Here is an 18,126-nt window from a genome sequence, read left to right on the forward strand (position 1 = left end):
AGTACCTATCCAGATGTCTCTTAAATGTTGTTACTGTTCCTTTCTCTACCACCTCTGCCAGTTCACTCCAGATGTTAAAAATGTAACCCTCAAATCCTCTTTTAACCTTTTCACTCTTATTTTAAACCTGTTCCACCTGGTTCTAGACAGAATCATTTGAAAACACACACTGGATATTGATTGTTTCTATACCTCTTATAATTTTATATGTCAAATCTCTATCTCTTTTGCTCCAAAGAAAACAGAATGAGCCTATCCAATTTCTCCCAACAATACAAACCCTCCTATCCAGGCAACATCTTTTAGTCACCCTCTCCAACTTAATCACACCCTTTCCATGGTGTGGTGACAAAATTTGCACATTATTCTCCAAGGAGGTCTAAACCAAGTTTTGTACAACATGATGTCACATTCCTTGAACTCAATGCTTTAGCCAGGCCTTGCACCTTCCTCACCATCCTGTCTACCTGAACTATGTACACTTACTTCATAGTTTCTCTATTTTACATGACTTCCCACGGCCCTGTCATTCACTAGAAATGTCCTGTCCTGCTTTAAAGACATCACTTCACAATTATCCGAATTAAATTCCATTTGCTATTCCCTTGTTGGTTTATATCCTGTGGTAACTTTAGACTGCATTCACTATCCACCATACCACTAATGTTGGAGTCATCTACAAATGTAGTAATCATGCCACTTACATTCTCATCCAAATCATGAGAAACACAAGTGGGCTCAGCACCAATTTAGCAGCATATCACTAGTTAAAACCCTCCACTTCCGCCCTCCGACTCCTTCCACCAAGCCAATTCTGTATTCATTGGCTAGCTCACCCTGCTTCCTATGTGGTCTCATCCTGCAGACCAGTTTACCATGCGTGACCATGTGTAGCTATAGTCCATGTAGACGATGTTTACTCTCCTTTTTTTAGCAATTTTCTTCGCCACCCTTTCAAAATATTCAGATTTGTGACACATGATTTCCCATGCACAAAGCTCTGATGGCGGTCTCTTGTGTTAATTTTAAGACAATAAAGTGAGCTAAGACTGTTCGGGGTTGTGCTGTGTGTGTCTTCATTTCCTAGATATTGTATCAGACTCTTCCAATTTGTTTGCCTTGACACCATAGTAAAAGAAAACATTGTTCCCTGTATTTAATTTTAATTTTTAATTTAATTGTGTTTGAAGCAGGGTAGAAGTTGATTTCAGCCCCATATGTTTTGGAGGATGGGAGAAAACCGAAGCATCCGTGGGAAAATCCACGCAGACACAGGAAGGACGTACAAACTCTTTACAGACAATGCTGAATTCAAATCCAGGACACTGGTGATGTAATAGTGTTGTGCTAACCTCTACACCAGGAGTGTCAAACTCAAATTCACAGAGGGCCAAAATTAAAAACTTGGACTAAGTCATGGGCCAAACTAAATATTTATTGAAAATTTTCAACAACATCTGCATGTTTTTTCTTCTTTCAATATATGTAATGTTAAACTTATTAAAATAAATGTTTAATAATAATTTTGGTTAAACTCTTTCCATAAGAAGCATTAACAAATGAGAAATAAAATATTCAATAAATAATATTTCTCTATAGCCTTTAAGCTCCTTTTAAATGTATTTTTTTTCACAAGCCAACAAGTCAAAAAAATAACAACTTGCTTCAATAAAAATCCAATCTTTCAACTATGAACAGTCCAAAGTTAACCAAAGAAAATATGAATCCAAGCTTAGCTTGCTACACTGTGATTTACTCTGATGCACCTGGGTTTAAACCAGATACTTGGCATCTCTTCTTAGATGCAAGTTCATCAAACTCTGGGGTCAGAGTTTGCCTCCCACCTGTGTTGAAAGGTCCTGTTTTTTGTCTTTCGTTTGGCCATTTTTCGTAAGGGGTTTATTACATGTGAGTTAGGCGACAGGTCGCAGATGCTAATGAAAGTAAAGAGAGGAGGTGGGGGCGATTAGCGGGCTGACAGGCTGGCGCCAACTCATTTGCAAAGCATTCTGGGATTTGTAGTATTAGCTGTGCATGCGCTATACTGGTGCGGCGGCCAGCGGGCCAGCTCTAATACATATTTGTAATGATCTTGCGGGCCAAATATAATTATATCACGGGCCAAATTTGGCCCACGGGCCTGAGTTTGACATGTGTGGTCTAGACTATAATTAGAGACATAAAGGTGTGGTAAAAATCCCATTTACAAAATGAACTTACTAACTTGAGCTATCTTTTCACAATTTAAATTTTGCTTACGATTCTGCTTGATGCATTTTTTTTCTTTGAACAGGAGCATTTCTACTCTAATCTAAAAGAAACAAGACCACCAAAGCAACAACTTGATAAAATGAAACCACAGTTGTTGGCAGATTCACAAATGGCAATGAGGAAGAGTGCAGGAGGGAGATAGATCCACTTATTGAATGGTGTAACTATAACAACCTTGTGCTCAACGTCAGCAAAACCAAAAGAAAGTCAGGGGGAACACAAACTAGTCCTCATTGAGGGTTCAGTAATGGAGAGGGTCAAGAATTTCAAATTCCTGGGTGTCAACATCTCCAAGGATCTGTCCTGATGCAACCACAAAGAAGGTTCACCAGTGGCTATACTTTGTGAGGTTTTGAAGAGATTCCATATGTCACCAAACACTCTTGAAAACTTTTACAAGTGTACCGTGGTGAGCTGACTGCATCACTGCCTGGTAAGGAGGCGCCAACTCTTAGGACAAGAATAAACTCCAGAGGGTTGTTAACTCAGTCTGCGACATCGCAGGCACCAGACTTCACTCCTCTGAGGACATCTACATGAGGCAGTGTCTTAAAAAAACAGCCTCTATCCCCAAAGAACCCTACCCCAGACCATGCACTCTTCACTCTGTGTAGTGCCAACAAAAGCTCTCACAACTGGAGGGAGAACAAATGCTTTTATTTGCTTATAACTATGGGTAAGGTCTCACATCAGTCTTCAGAAGGGTTCTGGGTTTAGGCGGGAAACCAGGGTTATATGTGAACAGATGGGGGTGGAGCGAGGAGGCAGGGCCAACTATCAGCACAAGAAACAACCAGTGAATCCAAATTCCTATAGAATTTTGGGTCTGTTAATGAAGACAGAGAACATGGGTTCAGAAACAAAGTTGAAAAATATACAGTTATTTACAAATTTACAGATTTAAGTGGGTCGGGGGTCTGGAGATCCCGGGGCAGTGCCTTAGCACTGGGGGGCATTGGACTCCTTGGGTTTCCTGGTCCCCTTGTGAGAAAGGAGAGGTGGGCTGGGTCTCCAGCTCAATGGTGGAGGGGAATGCACTTTCCTCTTGAACCAGATCCCCTGAGGCTCTGACTGGGGGTGTCGAGAATGAGCTCCATGGTTCGCAGGGCACTTGAGGCAACGGACCCTCTGTTCCACTGGGTGCCAGGACCCTGATGGAGATGGTGTCCTCCCTGCCATCTGGATTCTCCACATAAGAAGCGTACATGGGATTGGCATGAAGCAGTTTCACCCTTTCCACCAGGGGGTTAGTCTTGCTTCTCCTCACATGCTCGATGAGAAGGACTGGACCAGGAGTGGTGAGCCAGATTGGGAGTGTAGTTCCCGATGCTGACCTTCTTTTGAAATTGAATAGAGTTCATAAGGAGTAGCATTGGTCGTGGTACATAATAGTGACCAGATGGAATGGAGCCTCATAGGGAAGACTTCCTTCCAGCATATGTCTGGAAGTCCTCTTGACTTCAGGGCCAGTTTGACAGCCTTCCAGACTCTGACGTTCTCCTTTTCAACCTGCCAGTTCTCCAGGGGGTTGTAGCTAATAGTCCTGCTGGATGCGATGCCTCTTGCCAACATGTGCTGATGTAGCTCATAAAGAATGAGCCCTGTTCACTATGAATATAGCTGGGATACCCGAACAGGGTGAAAATGGAATCTAGGGCCTTTATGACTGATGAAGTGGACGTGTCTGGACGTGGAATGTGAACATGAAGCAGGAGTACTCATCAATGAAAAAGAGGAAGAAGGGGTTCCTGTTTGTGGAGGGGAGAGGTCCCTTAAAATTGACACTGAGCTGTTTGAAGAGCCTGGATAACTTGATCAGGTGCGCCTTTGCGGGACGGTAGAAGTGTGACTTGCACTCCTCACAGATCTGGCAATACCTGGTCATTTCCCTGACATCCTCCATGGAGTAGGGCAGATTGTGCGCCTTGACAAAATGAGCTATGCGGGTAACCCATGGATGGCAGAGCTCATTATGCATAGACCACAATTGGCCGGTGTTTGCAGAGGCACAGCTTCCTCTGGATAAGGCATCTGGAGATCATTAAGAGCTCCTGGTTGATAGGCAATGTCATAATTGTAGATGGAGAGCTTGATCTTCCACTTAGCAATTATGTTATTCTTGATTTTGCCCCTCTTGACATTATTAAACAAGAATGTGAATGAATGCTGGTCAGTAAGGAGCGTAAATTTCCTACCAGTGTTCCAGCACATGTTTCCAGTGCCTCATAGGTTCCACAATGGCTTGAGCCTCCTTTTCCACAGATGGGTTCTGGAGCTTGTGGCCTTGTAATGTCCGAGGGAAAAGCATGCAAGCGGCCTGCCCGCCTGATTGAGGGTAGTGACCAGAGCTACTTCCAAAGCGTCGCTTTCCACTTGGAAAGGTACATTCTCGTCCATCATATACATGGCGGCTTTCACAATGCAATTTTGGAGGTAGTTAAAAGCCGTTTGGGCTTCAGCTGAGAGGGTGAAGTTAATGGCTTTTAAGAGAGGGCGAACCTTATCAGTGTATTGAGGGATCCATTGGGCGTAATATGAGAAAAACTCCAGGCATCTCCTCAAAGCCTTTTTTGTCCTGGGAATGGGGAGCTCTAACGGGCGCATCCTATCGGGATCAGGGCCAATGATGCCATTCTCCACCACGTAGCCAAGGATAGCCAGACGTTTAGTCCTGAACATGCACTTGTCAGAGTTATAAGTGAGGTTCAGGGCTTTTGCTGCGTGGAGAAAACTCTGGAGGTTGGCGTCATTTTATTCCAAGGTGTGGCCACAGATGGTGACATTATCGAGGTAGGGAAAGGTAGCCTTCAACCCATACTCATCCACCATTCTGTCCATCTGCCTCTGGAAGATAGAAACCCCATTAGTAATACCGAAAAGGACCCTCCAGGATTGATAGAGATGACCGTTAGCCTCAAATGCCGTATATGGACAGTCCTTGGAATGGATTGGCAGCAGGTGATAGGCAGCTTTCAGGTCGATGGTTGAATAGACCTGATACTGTGCAATATTATTCACCATGTCTGAAATTCGAGGAAGGGGTATGCATCCAGGAGTGTGTACTGATTAATAGTTTGGCTATAGTCAATTACTAGCCTGGACTTATTTTCGCCTTTAACCACTACCAATTGTACTCTCCATGGACTGGTGCTAGGTTCCATGATACCTTCGTCGAGCAGCTGTTGTGCCTCAGACTTTAAGAAATCTCGGTCTGCTGTGCTGTACCTCCTGCTCTTGGTAGCAATTGGTTTGCAGTCCAAGGACAGATTCAGGTAGAGGTGGGGGTCGATATTCAGTGTGGAGAGGCTGCATGTGCGTTCTGATTTTAGGGGCCCTCCGTTCCAAACCGTTATGGGGAGAGGGGACCAGAATACTCCAAGGTCACATTTTAAAGGTGACACAGGAAGTCCAGACCCAACAACACCGGAGTACACAATTCATCAAGTATATACAGGCAAAATTTACAGAAGTCCCCCCTTCAAGCTATAGATGTACTATACAAAGTTGTTGAATACGTGTAGGATGTGAATGGGACGCAAGGAATGTGTGATAATTGGAAGGATACATCTTCAGGTTGTATTTTTGCGCAGTCTGTGAGTCTATGAAGCTTTCAACAGAGCCCGTGCCTATTAGGCATTTAGTGGAATGTCCATTTACCTTCACAGTCACTATGGAGTTCCTGAGCTGGTGAGGTCTGTCCTGATCTAGGACCATCGAGGCTAGGTCCCTGGAGACTCCATACTCCTCACTCAAGTGGCCCCAACGGTCCTGGGTTGCCCTGCATGGGTAAGATTATGTCGACCTTGTGGTGCGGCAAGATGGCCGCCCTCCTTCCTCCTCCAATAATGATGGTGTCAAGTTTGAATTTGGGTTGTGGTAAGATGGCTGCCAAACCTTTTCACGCCATTTCTTCACTGCCATTGCCACCCTTCATCGGTGTGTATTGCAGTAAGTGGGTTTGGGTGAATTCGGTGCAGACGGCTTGGGGCTGGAATCAGATCCGTGTGTAGCACAGGCTGTGGACTTCCCGGGGCTTCCCCTCATGTGACAAACACTCGCCCAATGTCCTTTCTTGTCGTACATGCATGAGTCTTTAGGCGGGCAAAGAAATCGGGGATGCTGGCTCTTGCTGCAGAAAAAGCAAGGTAAGTGGCAGCTGTTAGGGCTGTGGTAGCAGGAGCAGTCGGCCCTTGGAAGGGGTTGCCTGGGTGGGTGAGCTCACTGGCTTTGATGTCATCATTCTCGAGCTTGACCTGTTCCAACAATTTTGCCAGTTCAACGTGGTTAGCCAGGACCTTCTTACCCAACTCATGTAGTCGCTGCCTCATGTACCTTGAGTGGACCCCTGCGACTAGAGTGTCCTGGATCTATTCTGGCCTGTCGCCGCTTTGTATCTTCACTTCTTGGCAAGCGTCCACAGATCCAGCAGGTGGTCTCATCAATGGTCTCTCCTGGCTGTTGGCGACATAGAGTGAGTCAGTGCCTCGCTAGGTCTGCATACCTTTTTGTTCCTACCCTCGAAATGAGTGCGGACCTCCTGAGTTCATCAGTGTGGAAGATGTCTCTGCTCGCATTCAGGTAGGCCTGGAAGCAGCCTAGCCAGTACGTGAACTCCTCAGCCGTGTCGGGGGATAGAGGGTGGTATACCAGCGCTTCCATCATTAAGGAGTAAGCTAATAAAATTGTAGTGTGAATAAAAGCTCTCACAATCGGAGGGAGAACAAACACTTTTATTTGCTTGTAACTATGGGTAGGGTTTCACAGTGGTCTTTGGAAGGGTTCTGAGTTTAGGTGGGAAACCAGGGTTACATGTGAGCAGATGGGGGCGGGGCCAGCCATCAACATAACACCCTACCAGTGAATCCCAGTTCACTTCACTCTGCTACCATGAAAAAAAGGTACAGGAGCCTAAAGACAAGCACTCAAAGGCACAAGGACAGCTTCTTCCCTGCTGCCATCAGATCCTTGAATAATCAATGAACCTTACTTTTCTTGCACCATTATATTTATTTTTGTTCAAAGATGGTTATAATATGAATGATTGCATTACAATACTGCCGCAAAACACAAATGTTCATGACAATAAATCCTGATTCTGATTCTGAAATAGGAGAGATGGCAAAGTAAAAAGTCACCATCCAGCTAGAGAAGGGGAACCTGCCCTAATAATCAGGGCCTATTTGAAACAGGATTTCAGGTGATTATTAAATCTGTCAGTATTTGAGTATGCCTGCTTGTTTCTGGCCTGCATTCCCACACCATTTTTTTGATGATGTGAACATGAAGAGGTGGAATGTTGATAATGTGGGTTCAGTAGTGGACAGCGAATGATCATTGGAATTGACCGAAGTTTGAACCTCGTGCCTAAGTAATCACTTGAATTAACTGTTTTTGCAGAACCTTGTTAAGGAGATGCACATAATGAGCATTTGAATCTTCATGAACAATGATTTATGGGAGGCAATGACCTTGCTGCCCTCCATTCTGAATTCATGGCTCTGTTTTGAAAGTTACTGATTCAATTAAAGAGCACCTTGTGAACCAGGAGAGGGGAAGATTGTCTTCAATTACAGCAATGCTCACTTTTGACCTCATCAATCTTGGAACTATTTCACATTGGAAATGTTACTTTTGTGTAACACATTTAGTGTTTCTTTCGGTTATTGCCCTCCACCCCCTTTTTTCAGCCATGTTGCATGCCAAAGCCACAATGGTGGCTATAACTTTGCTTTGCAGGACTGTTATCTCCCTCAACCTGTCTGCATTTATAGTGGGCCAATAAATGAATTAATGCCAGCTAAGCAGAGGACTTGGCTGAGCTTTTCAGTAATTGACAAAAAAGACCATAAAATATAGGAGCAGAAATAGGTTATTGAGCCCATCAAGTCTGCCCTGCCATTTAATCATGAGCTGATCCATTTTCCCACTCAGCCCCACTGCCCGGCCTTCTCCCCATAACTTTTGATGCTCTGGCTCATCAAGAACCTCTGCCTTACATGCACCTAATGAGCTGGCGTCCTCAACCACCTGTGGCAACCCATTCCACATATTTACCATCCTCTGGCTGAAGAAATTCCTCCTCTTCTCTGTTTTAAGTGGAACCCCTCAATCCTGAAGTTGTGGACTCTTGTCCTGGATTCTCGCCTATGGCAAAAAACCTTTCAAACAACATTCAAGATCCCACCACCCCCCCCCCCCCCCCACCCCGATTCTTCTAAATTCCAATGAGTACAGGCCAAGAGCTGTCAAACGTTAATTAATGCTTTAATTCCTGCAATCATCGTCCTCTGAATCCTCTCCAATGTTAGCACATCCTTTCTTAAACGAGGAGTCCAAAACTGCTCACAATACTCCAAGTGAGGTCTTACCCGTGCCTTATTAAACCTTAACATCACATCCCTGCTCTTATATTCTATTCCTCTTGAAATGAATTCCAGCTTTGCATTTGCCTTCTTCACCACTGACTCAACCTGCAAGTTCGCCTTTAGGCTATCCTACACGAGGACTTCCCAGGTCCCTTTGCATCTGATTATTTTCAATTTACTCTCCATTTAAAAAATATTCTGTCGGTTATTTATTCTGCAGTGAAATGTTTTTATTTGAACTTGAGAGATTCCTGTGAAGTTAATATAACAGCTGTCACTGGGACAACCTTCCCTTTTTCCCCCACTGCTCTTTATTACAAGACAAACCCACACAAACAACACAGTGGTTAATCTGCCTCTGATCTGATGAGTAATGCTTTCTGATGATAGATCAACTAATTTTTCCCAACTGCAGCCTTTTTGGCTAAAAGTTTTCACTCTTAAGATAAACCCTATACTGCCAAAAACAATAGGACTCAATTTTTCTCTTTGTATTTATATTCACACCACCTCTCCATCTGTGCAGACAGAACTTCACCTCCCATCCCCTTTTCCATTGCTTTACACCAATTTTTAATGTGACAAAATCATAATTTCAAATTGTTCCACTGAAATATCAGCTCTGAATGCAGTTCTAGGGACTTGTATGTTTACAATAGTACATTTTAACTGGGAAATAAGTTTTAAGTTTGCCAGCACTTGCTGTCTGCTGTTGAAAGAAGCTATCAGTAAAATTTATCAGCACTTAATTCCTGCATGTCAATATTGCTAAAAGTTTCTGCAACTGAAAGAGCCTATTTTATGGCAGTACTGTATTGTGAATGTTATATCAGATTTACTGTCAGAGTACATACATGATATCACGTACAAACCTGAGATTCTTTTTTCCTGTGGGCACAGCAGAATTACCACTAATTGGTAATGCAAAAAATAAACTGTACACTGCGTAAACATGTAAACAAATAAAAGAACTGTAACCAGATAACGAATGTAAACAAACTGTGCAAAACAGAGAGAACAAAGGAAAATCAACAAAGTGCACAAGTAAGAGTCCTTAAATGAGTCTCTCATTGGGTTTGTCATTGAGGAGTCTGATGCTGAAGGGGTAGCAGCTGTTCCTGAACCTGGTGGTGTGAATCTTATAGCACCTAAACCTCTTTCCTGATGGCAGCAGCAAGAACAGAGCGTGTGCTGGGTGGTGTGGGTCTTTGATGACAACTGCACAGGGTACTGTGGAGGGTGCACCTGGAGTATGACACCGATGGCAGCGTTCCCTGTAGATGTGCTCAATCGTGGGGAGGGTTTTGCCTGTGATGTCCTGGGCTGTGTCCACTACCTTTTACAGGGCTTTATGCTCATGGGTATTGGTGTTCCCATACCAGATGGTAATGCAGCCGGTCAACACACTATCCACCACATCTCTTAGTTTCATTTGGGCTTCCTGTACATTTGTTCTATTAAGGTAGATACAGTTGGCTACTCTTCCAGGAAGCATTACTGAAGTCCCACAGGCCAATCTGGAAGGTTAGACCACATGGGATCCAAGTTAAGCTAGCAAACTGGATTTAAAACTAGCTTGGAGAAAGGAGCTAGAGGGTAGTTATGGAGGGATGCTTTTCTAGAAGTCTGTGAACAGGGATGTGCTGCAAGGGGTGAGTGGCACTTAACTCTTAATTCTTAATTTTTGGATGGTAATGTTCTTAACATTTTTAGTAAATTGATGACACCAAAATTGTGGGCACAGTGGACAGTGAGGAAGGATATCTAATTTTACAAGAGAATCTATATCAATTGGGATGAAGGGCTAAAGAGTGGCCAATGGAATTTCAATCTGGCAAGTATCAGGGCTGACTTTGTGTAAGTGAAACCAAGGCAGGATTTACTCAGTAAATGGTTGAGCCATGAATTGTGAAAGAGCGAGACTTCGGAGTATAGGTGAAGAGTTCCCTAAAACTGGCAACTCAGCTGGACAAGGTGGTGAAAAAATACATTTGGCATTCTTGCCTTCCTTGAGTGCGTATTGATTACAAAAGTTGAAACCTCATGGTTCAGCTGTACAGGCATTGATGAGAGCACACATGGAATCCAGTCGTATATGTAGTTCTGGTCACCCAGCTAAAGGAAGGATGGTGATATATTGAAAAAGGTGCAGAGTAAATTCACCAGAATGTTGCTGGGCCTGGAGGGCTTGAGTTATGGGAAGAAGTTGGGGAGGCTAAGTCTTTATACCCTGAAGCATAGGATCCTGATCTTACAGAGCAATGTGGAAACCCAAGGGACATGGTAAAGTGAATGCTCACAGTCTTTTTCCCAGGATAGAGGGCTTTGGTTTAATGTGAGAGGGGAGAGATTTAAGAAAGACCTTTTTGAAATAATCTCTGGAATTGAATGTACTGTAATTATTATTGTGGTTTAAAATTTATAAATAAAATATTCCAAAAAAAAAGAAGGCATGAGAAACTTTTCAAAAGGGACAGAATTCTGCTGTATTTGTAGATGAGGATCATAATGTGAAATTTGTGCCCAAAGTACTTTTTGGAAAAGGGTAACATTAAGTACCAAAATAAGGTAGAAAATAAATGGGAACAACCTTCTGGTCCATTTTGTAACTATTGTAAGAAACCTGATCATGTGGTAGTGAACTGTTTTTCCTGGAAGAGAAAGAAAGGACAGGAAACAGCACTGGATGCTTGCATTCAGAGATGAAAGTTTTAAAAAAAGTTTAAAAACTATTATTTTGTATTTTAAAAAGGGGAAACCTGTTCACCCAGGGGATAGTCCATATCTGTAATAAGCTGGAGTAGGAAACTAGAAAAGTAGGTACAATTTTGACATTCAAAAACATTTGGATGGCTCCATGGATAGGAAGGGCTTAGAGGAATATGGACCAAATTCTGGCAAATGGGACTAACCTAGAGAACCAGGTTGAAAAGCATGGATGGGTTGTGCAGAAAAGACTGTTCTGGGTGGTATGATGCTGTCATCCATTTCCTTCAACTGTAAGGAGAGAATAACTGTTTTTGTCAAGCCAATCCTGTGAACCGTTTGGCAGTTGCGGTGTCCTCCAACCACTGGTGTTACAAAACTATCAGCTCCTGCTCATTTCCTCTGAGAATTCTGCCCAAAGTCATTTCAAAGCAACCCCATTCTCTGCAACAAAATAAATGCCAAAATCTGCAGAAATGTTGCTCTATGATAAATTGCTGATGGTCAGAAGTCAATAAGTGAAGCTGCCAAATAAAAGGGCAAAGACATTTTAATTCTGAAAAAAAAAATGAAACAATGTTTTTTTTTATAGGAGGAATTTTAATTTGGAGAAATAATTTTGTAAAGGTATTCTGTCATATGAAAGCAAATATAAATGATTCTCTGGGATAATTAGCTCACTGAACAAACAAAAGAGGCAAGCAGCAACCGAAGGCAGCTAAAAGGTCACTTAAAGAAATATCAGGTAACAAGTGACAATATCGTTTTATACCAACATTTGAACATTGTAAAATAGAACCCTTTGCACTTCTGAATCTGCACTGTCTCTACACCAGTTAGTCAGGTGGCAAGTCCATGAACATTGATAAACGCTATCAACTGAAATAGTGAAATAATTGGCCCATGCTCCTGAAGTTTGTCCACTTTGCATTAGTGTATTATTTCCAAGTTCTCCCATATGTTGAAAGAAAAACAGGTTTTCTGGCTTGCTTCTACATCCCAAAGACATTGTTTGGATAATTGTCCACTACCAATTGCTCTTGGTGTGTAAGTGAGCGGGAGAATCTAGGAGTTGATACAAATCAGAAAGAACTGGCCTAATGTAGAATTTATATAAATGGGTGGTTGATGACAGCACAGTCTCAGTGGGCTAAAGTGCCTGTTTCCATTGCTGCATTTCCATCTCACTCTGATTCCTGGATGAGAATATTTCAATGCCTCTGTGACAAGGGCAAGTCATCCCATTGGCACTTGAGCAATTGAAGGAGAACAGTGATATTTCATGGCAGCTGTCATTTTAGCGATGCTTCGCCTGAAGCAGTGCTGCTGTTTGTCCTGTGAGCAATGAGAATAAGATGCCATGGCTGGAGATGGTAGCTGAAGAGAGTCATAGGAATCTTATGTTTCAGTGGCAGGTTAGGGAAAGGCAAGTGTTTTCCCGTCCATGCCGTCAACCCTTTTAACCTCATTTATTCTCTCCCATTGTCCATCTTATCACACTCCCTCAACTTTGCTCTTTCCTTCCTTTCTTCCAGCCCCTGATGGGTATTGCTAGAAATCCTGTGCATGTTAAATCTTATCCTGTTCTGATAACAAAAAAAAGTTGTTCTCAAACAACAAATTTATCTTCTCTGCTGGTGTTACCTCGTCTGCTAAGAAATTCCAGTATTTTCTGAATTTATTTCAGATGTCAAGAATTCAAAGTATTTGGCTTTTGTATCAAGATAATTTCTGTGAGACAAAGCATTGCACATTCTTTCAAGGTGCAATTATCTGACAGGAATTCTTTTGGTGCTGAAAGAAGTATGAACAAAATAGCCAGAAGGGGGAAGGGTCAGAGGTTAGCTACACAAAATCGGAACCATTTGTATTTAATTAACCATAACACACATTGCTCTAAGTGTAGAACTGATGTTGTTATCCAGCAGGGTAGCTCAATGAAAAAGGTCATTAAATGTTCGTGACATATCCTGGAATTCCAGACATTTATTACATTGTTTTGGCTATGACAATACCCCGCCTGGAAACATAATTATCGTCGGTAATATATTTTTACTTCCTATAAACACTGCAAGACTGGTTGAATTCCTCTCTCATTTCTGTGTGTTTTTACAACAATCACTGCTTCTGTAGACCTTCATGTTTCACTACATGATTATCAATAGTCAGCTCAGAATGTATTTAAGGAAACAAATATATCTTGTATTATATTTGACATCAGATTTTAAAATTGTAATATTTGATAAATAAGTAAATTATTGACAAAGTTGCATACTTTCAAAAACATTTAAGAGTGGACAATAAAATAATAGCAAATGGTGGCACTGGGCCTCACAGCAGGAAAATGCTCCTTGAATAACCATCAAGTTTTCAGCATCATTAACAACTGTCTTGGACTCTCTGGGCCATCCTTTCACTTGTTTTGCTCCTGCCATGCAACTCTCTGAAATAAACTGCCATGATTTCATTCCAATTTGAACTGTATATCCTGTCAATTCTTAAATGGTCATGGGCGAAATGGTTGGCGTAGCGATTAGCACAATGCCCTAACAGCACCAGCGATTGGGACTGGACATGGGTTCGAATCCCTTGGTGTCTGTAAGGAGTTTGTATGTCTGCGTGGGTTTTCTCTGGGGGCTCCAGCTTCCTCCCACCCTTCAAAAATGTATCAGGGTGTAGGCTAGTTGGGTGTAAATTGGGCGATGCAGACTCATAGGGCCAAATTGGCCTGTTACAGGGCCTTATGTCTAAGTATATAAATAAATATGTAGTCTTTTTGTGGCCAGCAATTGATATACAATTGTTCTATTAATTCAATGTCTTGTATGCTTAAGCAATACAAATGAAACAGGTCAAATGGAACATTTTCTTCCTCTGCAGATTTAATGTAGATGGATGATGGGAAATGATTTTGATCATTCCTGTGGAATTTAGTTGACAGAGGAGATTGAAGCCATTGGGTTAACATAAGGCAGAGTGCCCACTTTCCACCTTGAAACATAATTTCAAAGACTTTGAACTGAGCACAATTGTTTGCATTGAGAGGAAGATTACACTATTTAAATTCCTCCATTGAATAACTTGAGGAGATTGCTATGTTGAGGAAAAGGTATATTTCATTCACAGTATCTAGCTAGCTTCTTCAAATCCAAACAATTTATGATGTGAGGACATATAAACAAGCATACATTTGCCAAATAATTTTCTTGCAAGTCATGCCTTCTAATTAGTAATCCATCAGTAGATCGAATTGTGTTCAGGAATGAGAAGTGCTGCATAAAGCCACTGCTGATTGGTTAGTGATGATGTCATTTGTTCTTTGCTTACATTAAATTCTGCAACCAAATCCATAATGCTCCAAAAAGTAACCAATGAGAAGAATGTGCAAGTATAGTTTTCAATTCATCCTATTTTCTAGTGTCACAACATTTAATTTCAGCTTCTTACAAATGAAGGTTTAAACAAATGAAAATCCCAGTATAAAGCTGACAATAATTCATCTGGGTTGATGTGCAGGATTCCATCAGATCGCTTGCAAAGATTGTTGCAGGGTGAAACATCATTTTGTCTGGTGATGTGAGTTTGAAGGCTCCCATGCACCAACATCATAGCTGTAACATTATTCTGATTAAAGCCATTTGATTTATAAAGCAAAGAAGAACTTATCATCATACAATGTTCCACATCCATTCTGGGTTATCCCTAAATGAGTTGCAGCTAGTTAAGTACTTTTAAAATCTAACCAACATTGGAATGTAGGAAACAGAAACATTGCATTTTTATATTGTGGATCCAGTGCCAAAAAATATTGCCGTTTATAAATGGAGTACTAATAGGTCACATTGAAATGAAAACACAAATTTAAAATAAATCTTAGATGTGTAAAGCAAACATGAATTTAAAAAGTATGCAATAAAAGGATAAATATGTACTTTGTGGAAAAACATAAAAGCCTGGACAATGAAGTATGAGCTGCTTACATGTTTCAGGCAAGGGAAAAATAAATCAAAGTTTGGAATGATTTCAATCTTTTCATATTTCTGGTGTGCAGTGACCTGGAGTAAATGCAGAATTGTTGCTTAGCTGCTGCTTTTGTTTTTCTCATGAAGACAATTCAGAGCGGTAAAACTCCTCTCCAAGGGGAAGGGTTGGCGTAAAAATACTGAAAAATTTAATGTGGGCTCAAATAACTTCATGAGAGAAAGGACCTGAAGGCTTTGATGAGGGTGATGTGGGAAATAAACTGGGTTGCAGAAATGGCAATGGATCACCAGAAATAGCCTGTTTCTGTGTAGTAAATTTGAAGTATATATCTGCTTGTGTGCTCGCTTGTAGTTTCCATTTTCTTCCTCTTACAGAAAAGCAGTCTAGTCTGGTCAATTAAGAAGTAGGTTTCATGAGAAACATTAACTCCTTTCACTCCAGCAAGTACATAAGGGTTGAAAGGGCCATATTAGCAAGTCCGGAGCGGGTAATATAGATTGTGTAAGGTTCCAACTGGACAGGGCAAGTAAAAATCAATCAGGCTCTGACTCTTGGTGGGGGCAAGTGTCAGAACTTGGCTGAGTTAACTTGTTAGTTACTCTGTGGCAGTGTGAATGATCTACTTGAATTGCCGGGTACGGTTAGTGCCTGTGTGCTTGTGTCAGTAATATCAGAGACCAGCCAGCCACACTGTGAAATATAACTGTGCAGTCAGTGTGGCCGTCAGAGCATGGCCAGCAGGGCTGTCTGTGTCTTCTTCGGCTTGGCTTCGCGGACGAAGATTTATGGAGGGGGTAAATGTCCACGTCAGCTGCAGGCTCGTTTGTGGCTGACAATCCGATGCGGGACAGGCAGACACGGTTGCAGCGGTTGCAGGGGAAAATTGGTTGGTTGGGGTTGGGTGTTGGGTTTTTCCTCCTTTGCCTTTTGTCAGTGAGGTGGGCTCTGCGGTCTTCTTCAAAGGAGGTTGCTGCCCGCCGAACTGTGAGGCGCCAAGATGCATGGTTTGAGGCGATATCAGCCCACTGGCGGTGGTCAATGTGGCAGGCAACAAGAGATTTCTTTAGGCAGTCCTTGTACCTTTTCTTTGGTGCACCTCTGTCACGGTGGCCAGTGGAGAGCTCGCCATATAACACGATCTTGGGAAGGCGATGGTCCTCCATTCTGGAGACGTGACCCACCCAGCGCAGCTGGATCTTCAGCAGCGTGGACTCGATGCTGTCGACCTCTGCCATCTCGAGTACTACGAAGTTAGGGATGAAAGCGCTCCAGTGAATGTTGAGGATGGAGCGGAGACAACGCTGGTGGAAGCGTTCTAGGAGCCGTAGGTGATGCCGGTAGAGGACCCATGATTCGGAGCCGAACAGGAGTGTGGGTATGACAACGGCTCTGTATACGCTTATCTTTGTGAGGTTTCTCAGTTGGTTGTTTTTCCAGACTCTTTTGTGTAGTCTTCCAAAGGCGCTATTTGCCTTGGCAAGTCTGTTGTCTATCTCATTGTCGATCCTTGCATCTGATTAAATGGTGCAGCCGAGATGGGTAAACTGGTTGACCGTTTTGAGTTTTGTGTACCTGTGCTTTAAATCATCACACTGGAGAGAACTCTGCAATGGAGTTCACAGTTGTTAGTGTTTAGACTATTGGTTTTTGAGGTGTGTATTAAACTCTGAAATACACTAAACAGTTCTCACTACCTGGATGCATCCCCGATCCAAACACTAGCACCTTCTGGACTACGTTCTGGTGCGAGGAAGAGACAAACGAGATGTGCTCCACTCCAGGGTCCGCCCAGTGCGGAATGCCACACTGACCACCGGCTTGTTCGCTGCAAGCTCAACCTTCACTTCAAGCCAAAGTTCAAGAACAGTGGAGCCCCCAGAAAGAGGTTCAATGTTGGAAACTTGCAGTCAGACATAGTGAGAGGAAACTTTCAGGCAAACCTCCAAGCAAAGCTCGAGGATGCAAACTGCCTCACGGACACGTCTCCTGAAACCCTCTGGGATCAGCTGAAAATGGCCATACTGCAATCCATTGAAGAGGTACTGGGCTTCTCCTCCAGGAAAAACAAGGACTGGTTTTACGAAAACAACCAGGAAATCCATGAGCTGCTGGCAAAGAAGCGATCTGCCCACCAGGCTCACCTTGCAAAGCCTTCCTGGCCAGAGAAAAAATGAGCCTTCCGTCTCGCATGCAGCCATCTTCAGCGCAAACTCCGGGAGATCCAAAATGAGTGGTTGTCTAGCCTCACCAAACGAACCCAGCTTAGCGCCAACATTGGCGACTTCAGGGGTTTTTATGAGACTCTAAAGGCTGTGTACGGCCCCTCACCCTAAGTTCAAAGCCCGCTGCGCAGCTCAGACGGTGAAGTCCTCAGCGACAAGATCTCCATCTTCAATCGATTGTCAGAACACTTCCAATCTCTTTTCAGTGCCAACTGTTCAGTCCAAGAATCCGCCCTGCTCCAGCTCCCTCAACAACCCTTGAGTCTAGAGCTGGATGAGGTCCTTACCCAGGAAGGCAATTGAACAACTGAAAAATGGCAAAGCAGCAGGTATGGACGGAAACCCCCCCCCAGTGCTCTGGAAGGCTGGCGGCAAAGCTCTGCATACCAAACTGCATGAGTTTTTCATGTTCTGCTGGGACCAAAGAAAGCTGCCTCAGGACCTTCGTGATGCCATCATCATCACCCTGTACAAAAACAAAGGCGAGAAATCAGACTGCTCAAACTACAGGGGAATCACGCTGCTCTCCATTGCAGGCAAAATCTTCGCTAGGATTCTCCTTAATAGAATAATACCTA

General features: G+C 42.9%; 1 long non-coding RNA gene across 4 annotated transcripts in view; it reads left to right on the plus strand.

Moving 5' to 3' along the window:
- Window positions 1–18,126, plus strand: part of LOC138736634 (uncharacterized) — a 118,630-nt gene that overhangs the window by 83,592 nt on the left and 16,912 nt on the right. Inside the window, exon 3 of one of the 4 annotated variants that reach the window (XR_011340462.1) lies at window positions 7,382–7,471. The exons of 1 other annotated variant lie outside the window; for it this stretch is intronic. This is a non-coding gene — a long non-coding RNA (uncharacterized lncRNA). Of the gene's footprint in view, window positions 1–1,190; window positions 1,546–7,381; window positions 7,472–18,126 lie in introns of those variants that run through there. 2 more of the 4 variants (XR_011340461.1, XR_011340459.1) reach the window with 2 other exon arrangements.

The sequence above is a fragment of the Narcine bancroftii genome, chromosome 6 (genome assembly GCF_036971445.1).
Source record: "Narcine bancroftii isolate sNarBan1 chromosome 6, sNarBan1.hap1, whole genome shotgun sequence".
Lineage (NCBI taxonomy): Eukaryota > Metazoa > Chordata > Chondrichthyes > Torpediniformes > Narcinidae > Narcine > Narcine bancroftii.